Source organism: Rhinopithecus roxellana, chromosome 21 (assembly GCF_007565055.1).
Source record: "Rhinopithecus roxellana isolate Shanxi Qingling chromosome 21, ASM756505v1, whole genome shotgun sequence".
In the NCBI taxonomy this organism is placed as follows: Eukaryota; Metazoa; Chordata; class Mammalia; order Primates; family Cercopithecidae; genus Rhinopithecus; species Rhinopithecus roxellana.
Window position 1 is genome coordinate 16484806 of NC_044569.1, and position 9779 is coordinate 16494584.

Here is a 9779-nt window from a genome sequence, read left to right on the forward strand (position 1 = left end):
CTTTTTAAAATTTTGTTGTAGACATGGGGTGTTGCTATGTTGCCCAGACTAGTCTCAAACTCCTGTTCTCAAGCAATCCTCCCACCTCAACCTCCCAAAGAAAAGTCATTTTTATTGTTGGAGAGTTGGTCAGTATTTTAAAAGGCAGTGAGCATTTATTCTGATGGCCTAAACCCAAGCTATCAACAGTTATTAAAATATACGTTTATCATCAAAATCCATGAAGTCTCTTCATCTCATCTCCCTGTTTTCCAGTTCCTTATTTTTCTGATTCTTGTTGTTTCATGTACATATCCTTGAATGACTATTTGTGTGTACTTGTGGGACTGACATGGCTGAGGTGTCTGGGGTATTTGGTTTCTCTTCCCTTTCTGTCCTTTTCCTATTGCCTTCTTGATCTTTTTTAGTGTTGTTGTGATCTGGGCTGGCTCAGCATTGGGTCACACCAGGTCTTGGCAATCAGGAGTCAAAAAGGACCGTGAGTATTTTGGGCACAGAGAATGGGCAAGATGGAAACTCTCTCAGTCACAGAGCCCAGCCCTAATGAGGGTGTTGGGGAAGACATCACAGTTTCACTTCTTGCCCCAGAGAAAGCCAGCTCAACCATGTGCCTGCATGGTTATCCCCTTCTTACTGAGTCCCTGGAGGCCAATTGTTAGCCTAAGTCTGAGTTAGGCTAGGTGCGCATAGATCTGCCCAGCATGAAACGTGGGTTTTTTGTTTTTTTTGTGTTTTTGTTTTTCTTTAGGAGTCATCCCTTATATTTTTCATACCCCAGCTCATTCAATTCTCTATCCCACATGTACATATCTGAAACTGGTAAACACTCCTTCCCCTATCAAATGATGTTCTCCCCTGTTTTCTGCCCAAGAACTATCCAGATGAACAGACCAAGGGCTCTCTTGCCCTCTGGTGCCCAGGTGGGTTCAGCCAATGGGGAAACTCAGCAGGAAATAGGTGAGGGAGAGTGGATTCAAGATATTTAGTCCCCTCGCTCCCTTGTGATCTCCTGACACCCAGCCCAAACCTTTCTAAACTGTTACTTCATTGAACTCTCCACAGATTTTCATAATTTGACTGTGCCCTTGATTTCCTGCTGATGGACTTTGAGGTGTTTAAGTCATCCAGAAGCAATGCAGGTTGAAATTTTACACCACCTTAGGGTATAGATGCTTGAAGTAATCTCATGACAAAGGAGAACAACCAACTCTAATGGGAGCCTTGGGGAGAAATCCTGTGATTTTACTCAAGGCAGCTGTATCTTATTAATAAATGTATCACTTAGTTAATGCAAAACTCCCATAACGACCAAACTCAATGTCCTATAACTACAACTCCCATATTGGAATTGCTTAAAGTCTGAAGATTGTAAGATTATTAGGAAAGGAGTAAATAATGTCAAAATTATTCTAAAACACACCTGAAATTTAGGATCATGAGCATTCTCAAACTCTTCCTCCTTCTTCACAAAGGGTAGCAGGAAGTCATGTTTTTGTGCCACTGATATAAGCAGCTCTACTATTATGATGGCTCAGCAGGCTGATTAAGTTTAGGTGAGGCCACGGCTCAGCTCGAGAAATAAGCCTGCCAAATTGCCCAGGTATTCTGCGTCCTGAGCATGTCCTATGTGCCAAGCCATTTGCCCAACGTGTCACATGCACTGCCACATTCATCCTCAGGTCACTCTTGTAGAGGGGCCCATAGTCCCCATGTTATGGAGGGGTCTTTTCCCCTCACTACCTCACACACCCCAGCTATGCTATGGGCTCCCCAGTTCCATGACAGGCTACAAAGGCAAATAGCCCTTGACTTCGAAGGAGATGCACAGGGGACACCACAAATAACTCACATAGGCCTTCCCACTGTCACCTCACCTGACCAGGGTCACCAAGTATGAACCCAGGACTGCTCCATAATACTGGGTGCTCATATCATGAGGTAACCCCAGAGACCAGAAGGTCCCATCTGGACAGTCTCCCAGAGGGAAACTGGTCTCTGTCAAAATATGTATTCCTTTTTCTTGCCTCTCACAGGGTGACATCTGAGCAAATAGGAAATTGAATGTTAGTGTCATACACAAAGGCTTTGGGGTGACTCTGGGACGCCTATGTCATAGATAATCATGGTAGCCTCATGGCAGCCTCTTGACAAGCTAAGCTTCCTGCTCCTCCCAGACCAGCCATCCCACGCACCTTCCAGGGTGGGGAAATGTTAACCTCTCCCCGCAGCAGGAATGCACCCTGCATAAATTTGAGCCAGGTTCAACTTGTCTGTTGGCTGCACAAGCCACCCCTGACTACTCAGTTATTTCCTCATAACTTGACCCTATATTTTATAACACTGAATTTTAGGTGCTCCCTCTCACTCCACCCAGCATTATGGCAGTTGTTCTTGTGTTCACTTTATTGACTAGGAGCCAGGCAGTTACAGATAGTATCCCAACGAAGGAGGAGCAAAGTTGGAGGTCCCAGCAGCCCCAGGGTTCCTTTGCCCCACTGGGTGCAAACCTTTTGAGGCCTGCAATGCTTTCGGAACCCTCCCTTCTTGCCCTGGGTTCATGGCCCCACGCATGGGAGTGACTTCGTCATGCCTTTGGAATGGGCAGCCTGTCTCAGCCAGGGTTTCCAGCCCAGGTTCCCTGCTGTGCCCTACAGAATGCAGACAGCTCAGGCTCAGCCATCCCCATGCCCTCCAAGAGAGCCAAGAGCTGATCTCAGCTATCAGGGACACTGCACAGTGAGAAGGAATCCCATTTTCAGAGCTCCCCTGGGAAATGTTGCTCCTATCAGTGTGGCTCCAGTCTTGACTATTGGCCACAATGCCCCCAGCCCCACTTCTGACTGCAATTTTGTGCTGTGGGACTAAGAAGCATTTAGCTCTCAGCTCCCCCTGCTTGTCCCAAGACTTGGCATCACATCTTACACAGGTGTACACACACACACAATACACATACATACATATACCACACACACACAAAATACATGCACACCTTTATATACATAGCACACATACATGCATACACATGTACACAGTCACACGTAAAAAACCACACTCTCATACATCTACACATACATAACACAAATATATGCATACATGTTTTCACACACACACATATTCATAAACACACAGCCACCTTTTCAAGTGGCTCTCTCTGTTGCCCAGGCAGAGACACACCAGTTCTGATTCAAACCTCCCCATCCCCCATCTCCCTTTGATGGGGAGTTGGGGGTGCAGAGGACAGTGGCCACTGGACCAGTGCATCCACACGACATTGAGGTGCTATTAAATAAATAAGCTCCAGTTTAAGAAGCAGCAGGCCATGATTTAGGGTGTGTCTGCTTGTGGCCGCGGCAAGTGTGTTTCTGAAGATCATACCTTCTCCTTCCTCCAGCTATAGACTTGTCCAGGGCAGAGACACTGTCTGACTTTTTATTTTTGTGTTTTGGTTTGTCTGTTTTTGTCCCAAGTTCCCATCACACACAGGCGGTGGCCACCTGGTTTTAGTGAATGGCTGAAAGAATGAATGGACAAACACATCCAGTTATTTAAAGGCAGTGACTGTGCATAATGATGAGGATGACAGCAGAAATAGATGTTTGAAAAGACAGTTGAGAGATAATGTGAGAAATAAGATAACTTGACAAATTGTTAATTTTACCTTCTAAATTTTTTTCTCTCACTAACTGAAGAAAAGTTTACTGCAAGGAAAAGTTGCTTGATTTTTTCAAGTGATAAATGAATAGCTGACTCCTAGCCCCAGATCTTCTGAGCTGCTGAATGACATGAGCTGTCCTTGCTGGAATGTTCTTCCCCTCCCCAGTTTACATAGTGCCAGGGTGTGTGTATGTATTGAGGGATAACTAGCTGTTGTCCTTGCCCTCAAATGGCCCTTCAGGTCCCAGGTTCCTTGGCAGCCTCTGTGCCCCAGGTACCCCCAGGAGTGGGAATCTGGGCCAAGGCAGCCTCTGGTCCAAGTTCCCAAGCAGAAACCAGGATGTGAATGGACATCGGTGGAGCCCACAGAGGCCCGGGATCGAAGAAGCACTGGTCAATGACAAACTGGAGTGACATTCAAATTGTTTATAACAACATGCTAAACAAGACATTGGTCTCGACAACCAAATCTGGCTTATGGTCTCTGGTTGGCAGCCTCTCCTCTCTGGGGTCCATCCATCTCTCTGGAGACTGCCAAGCAGCTCAGTGCAGACCTCACAGGTGTCAGGACTCCACAGAGCACTGTGGGGTGTGTGTGTGTGTGTGTGTATCTATTTATTCCTTCTTCCCTTCCACACCCTGACATCCTAAAAAGCATCCCCACATAACTGAGGCAACTAAACTGGTCCACTACCTTCAGCTCCGTGCTCAGGTTAAAGAGAAGGAAAGAAATTCAAGTAGAAGAGCTCTCTGAAGAGTTGTCAGTGACTGGAGAGGGATGTGGCCTCTCACTGCTGGGGCACACTGAGAGGTGGAGGAGGGAGAGCGAAGAGGACTGCCCACACCCCTGCCTCCATGCTGCGACGAGTGCCCTGTGCAGGGAAGATGGAAAGAGTTAGGATTAGATAGGGGGTGACATTTTAAGTTAAATGCCACTAGAAGTTTATAAACTAAAAGTAAAAGTTAGCCTGACATGTTAAGGAGTCAGGAATGGAAATTCAACTAAAAATGTTTCAAGACAGACAAAGAAAGTAAAATGAAGCCATTTCCTGTTCGCACCCCCGCTGGTTCAGCCTACTCAACAGACCATCTTTCTCCAGCCCTGGGAGATTCTGTCTAGCCTGGGGAAAATTCTTCTCCCTTCGTGCTTCTTCTAGAACTACCTGGGAGTGACCTAAGAGCATAGATTTTGAAAAGATAAAATTCAGTCAGATTGAGAAGTTACTCCACTCACCTGCCTGCCACATCCCTCCTGAGGGAAAACGAAGACAGGGTGAACTCCAGCTCAGATGAAAAGGCAGGAAAAAACATTTAGAGAGTCTTCTCATAAAACATGAGCCCAGACACACCAGTCAAAAACAAAATATCAGAGACCAGAGCAGTAAAGAGGAGGGCAGCTCAAAGCAGGAGGCTCCCTGGCCTTGCTTCCTAACATCCTCCCGTGCAATGGCTCCTTCGGCTCACACACACCCTCTGTGTTTAGATTGGTCAGGCAGTCTCTATCTGAGGCCCCGGGTTTCCTGACTGTCAAAATATATACCAAGAGCTGGTTCCAGACACCTCACAGAGTGGCACTGAGTCAAATGCGGTTTCATGGACTTAAACAAAAAAGAAACTCTGTAAACTCTGCAAATGTCCCCAGACGTCATCATTGCATATGACTGAGGCCCTTATGGAGACCAGTTCCCTCTGTAATTCTCCTAAGGATATATATATAGTGCATTCATGCTGTGTCACTCTCTTTGGGACTTCGCAATCCAGTATTCTACTAATTTTAAACATGCATGGCCCTAGCTTACAAACAAGTTGTGTTGCAAAAGTGCATTTGCAGTTTGGTTAGTTGGCACCCAGAATTCGGTTTCACATGAAAACCTTGCTAAAACTAATCCATAATGCATGTGCAGTCACACTGGTAGAAAACAATGTTGTTATACTGTGGTAATGAAGTCAAACGGAAAAATATGTATACCATATATGTAAACTAACCAAGTAATAGTACACTCACTAGCTTAAATCCAGGTACTTAACATTCTCTCCTAATGCTTGAATGTTGCTGTTTCCTGCATCTTGAGGTCTAATGTGGGGCACGAAGCCAGTCTATTATAATATGAAGGGATATGGAAAATTGTGATGGAATTTCTGACAAGTCAGAACCACCTACACATTTCTCCTGTAGGACTTCCCTGAGGCACCTCTGGCCTCCTCCACTGTCACTGTCTGCCCACTGACCACTTCCTGGCTCCACCCTACTCTTAACACATTTTCCCATCTTCATCCTGCAACTCCTGGCATGGATGAGAGCCACACACAAGGTGCTAAGGTTTAGAGGAAGGAAGAGTTGACATTTCTACTTTTAAATTTACTAAAAACAATTTAATTGCAAAGAAAAACAATTTCAGGGGCTCAATTGTCATAGTCTAACCCAGCCTGACCTGAGGTAGCCAGGGGTGCCCTGGTGGCACCACAGCCTGGACTCGGAGGACTCATGGGTCCACTCTAGAATCAGTCTTTCTCTACATCTAGAATGGGTATCACCATTTAGGGCTGCTGACCACATGCCCAGGACTGGCTACACAATTTTTGGGTTCCTGTACAAGATACAAATGCAGAGTCCCTTGTTTAAAGATATTAAACATTTCAAGACAGTGACAACAAAGCCTGGGCCCCTGTACATAGACTCTGTGTGACTGCCCAGGTGGCACAGCCCTGAAACTGGCCCTGAAAATGATACCAACTTGATGGACAACCTCAGCCTGTCTGGGTCATGTCCAAATTCTTGGAAAAGAATGGTCATTTCCTGTTCAGATTTCCCAAATGACCCCCTTTAGCCTCCTTTCATTCTGTGGACTATGCCCAGGGCCCTCAAGAAATTAGACTCTGATTCCTGGCCACAGATACTCCCTTTGCCTCCAAGTCCCCAAGTCTATGTGGTAGAGCAGATAACGCTCCAAACCAGCACTTACATGCCACCTCTCGCTGTGGTCCTGTACAAAATTCCTTCTGTTTACAAACTTTCAAAAATAAGAACACAGTGTTCCAGGGCCAAGGCAACAGACATAGACTGCAGAGGTCATCTGGGTCCTTTTCATCTCAGCATCTGTTTGTTCACTGTCCACACCTTCAGCATGCTGGCTGCATCCAGGTCTTTCTTTAGGTCTTTGGCCAACATCAAACCACAGTGTGATGACTAATTTCATGTGTCAACTTGACTGGGCCCCAGGGTGCCCAGACATTTGGTCCCACATTATTCCAGATGTGTCCATGAGAGTGTTTTTGGATCAGATTAACATCCACATTGATAGACTGAGTAAAGCAGATTGTCCGTCCTAATGTGAGCCTTATCCAATCAGCTGAAGCCTGAATAGAACAAAAGATTGACCCTCCTGTGTGTTAGGGGGAAAACACTCCTCCTGCTGACTGCCTTGAGCTGGGATAAGAATCTTCTCCCACCTTTGGACTATTGGGAAGCATTGGCTCTTCATGAGTCTCAAGTCTGCTGGCTTTTGGGCTAGAACTTATATCATTAGCTCTCCTGGTTCTCCGGCCTTTGGACCCAGACTGAAACCACACCATCAGCTCTCCTGGGTCTCCAGCTTGCTAACTATAGATCTTGGGACTTCTCAGCTTCAACAATGGTATGAGCTAATTTGTTATTTTATTTATCCATGTATACAAACATTTATAATATATTAGTATATTAGTTCATATAATAAATATGAATTTCATATATATATATATATATCTCCTATTGGTTCTGTTTCTCTGGAGAATCCCAATGAATACACTCAGTCTCAGGATTCAGAGTGCTCATAGCCAGGCATGGTTGGTGGCTTATGCCTGTAATCTCAGCACTTTGGCAGGCCAAGGCAGGAGGATTGCTTGAAGCCAAGAGTTCAAGACCAGCCTGGGCAACAAAGCAAGACCCAGTCTTTATAAAAATTAGCCTGGTGCAGTGGTGCATGTTTGTAGTCCCAGCTACTCAGGAGGCTGAGGCAGGAGGATCCCTTGAGCCCAGGAGTTCAAGGCTGCAGCGAGCTATGAGGGTGCCACTGTACACCAGCGTGGGTGACAGAGTGAGACCCTATCTCCAAAAGAAATTCAAAAAGAAAAAGGAAAAGAAAGTGCTCATGGTCAACAGGATATAAATGCCCTCCACCCAAAGGCCTCCAAGAACACACCTGTAGTTGACGAGGTGTTGGGTGTACTTCTCACAGGGAGATAGAAATACACCAGGGAGCCATGGGGCATCTCAATAAGAGTGTGTTAGAAAAATTCCATTATGGGATTTAGGCTTTGGGAGTTATTAAAAAGGAACCAAGAAGGCAGAGGCTTTCCCTGGATTGCGCAATATCAGAAAGTGAGGACAATTCTGTGATTGGTTATGTCAATAAAACTTATCTATGAGAGGGGTAGCTAGAGCAAGAATAAAGCTATAATTGGTAAAGAAGCAGCAGTCACTCATATTAGCCAAGGGAGGAATGCTTATAATTTTGTGAATGACACAATGACTATTTTTATCTGTGCCTAAGCAAAATTATGAAGTGGGCTTGTTTTGTCTAAGTGACCTTGTCTGATATTGGTGTTCTGAAAGATTGTACTCTGCTTCATGTTCTCAGTCATTTCTACTCCCCTGGTTCCCTTTGTTCTACCCCACACCCTGACCAGCCCCTTCATCCTGGAAGAGAGCTAAAAGCTCAACTTGCGAGGCCAGATGGGCTGAGTCTCCCCTGTGCTAGCTGGAAGGGCTCTGGGACCTTCTGAGGGGGACATTGTAATACACAGAGCTTTTCTCTTGCTTACTCTGACTCCCTTTCTTTCTTTCTTTTTTTCTTTTCTTTTCTTTTTTTTTTTTTTTAAGACAGAGTCTCACCCTGTCACCCAGGCTGGAGTGCAATGGCGTAATCTTGGCTCACTGCAACCTCAGCCTCCCAGGTTCAAGCGATTCTCCTGCCTCTGCCTCCCAAGTAGCTGGGATTGCAGGTGCCCACCACCATACTCAGCTAATTTTTGTATTTTTAGTAAAGACGGGGGTTTCACCATGTTGGCCAGGCTGGTCTCAAACTCCTGACCTCTTGGTCCACCCACCTTAGCCTCCCAAAGTGCTGGGATTACAGGCGTGAGCCACCGCGTCCAGCCCAACTATGACTCCCTTTCTAAAATCCTTCTACTCTGAATTACCAAAAACCGAGTGCTATGCTGAGGCCTTTAATATATATTCACCAATTCAATCCTTACAACAACCCTAGAAGGTAAGTAGTAGTATATTTGTAACCAAGGTACACATAGACTTAAAAAACAAAAGACAAAACATAGCAACAATAACAAAGACCCACCCTCCACCCATCACTGAAAGATCCTTCTTGTGCTTGATCTCTTATGCTTTAGGCAAGCATGATGTTGTGTCTATATACTGTGGCAAAATCAGAGAACTTCCCTTTCCAGTCTGCACACTATTTGCAGAGTAATATTCTTATTGCTTGACCCTGGATCAAAAACCCGCACTACAGCCAGGCACAGTGACTCACACCTATAATCTTAGTACTTTGGGAGGCTGAGGCAGCGTTTCTCTTGAGCCCAGGCATTTGAGACGAGCCTGGGCAACGTGGCGAAATCCTGTCTCTATTAAAAATACAAATATTAGCCAGGCGTGGTGGTGCATGACTGTAGACCCAGCTACTCGGGAGGCTGAGGTGGGAGGATTACCTGAGCCCAGGAAGTCAAGGCTGCAGTAAGCTGACATCCCCCCTACTGTGCTCCAGCCTGGGCAACAGGAGTGAGACCCTGTTCTCCAAAAAGAAACGAAAACAAAAAGCAAACCGAAAAAATCCTACACTGCTTCCTACTGCCTAGGGAATTAAGCTCAAATTCCTTCTATCAAGATTCTGCCTAATTTGGCTTTCAACTACTTTATAAATTGTCCTCAGTTCCTCTTTTCCCCCTAAGTGAGCTCTCTACCATGGTCAAAGCCGTACATTCGTTGGCCCCCTGAACACATCAAATGCATTTCCACATCTGCAGTACTCTTTCAAGTTGAAACATTCCCCTGCCTCCATCCAATCTCAGGCTATCTCTCCTGTTTAACTCAAGTCTGATTTCTGCTGTGAAGCTTTTCTGGCATGTATCTT

At 45.5% G+C, this 9779-nt stretch overlaps 1 protein-coding gene across 1 annotated transcript in view; it reads right to left on the reverse strand.

The window, feature by feature from the left end:
* INO80C (INO80 complex subunit C) overlaps positions 1–5056 on the reverse strand; it is a 47831-nt gene extending 42775 nt beyond the window's left edge. Inside the window, exon 1 of the mRNA XM_030926060.1 lies at positions 4889–5056. The gene's annotated coding sequence lies outside the window, so the exon portion shown is untranslated. The remainder of the gene's footprint in view (positions 1–4888) is intronic.
* Positions 5057–9779: the final 4723 nt, after the last annotated feature.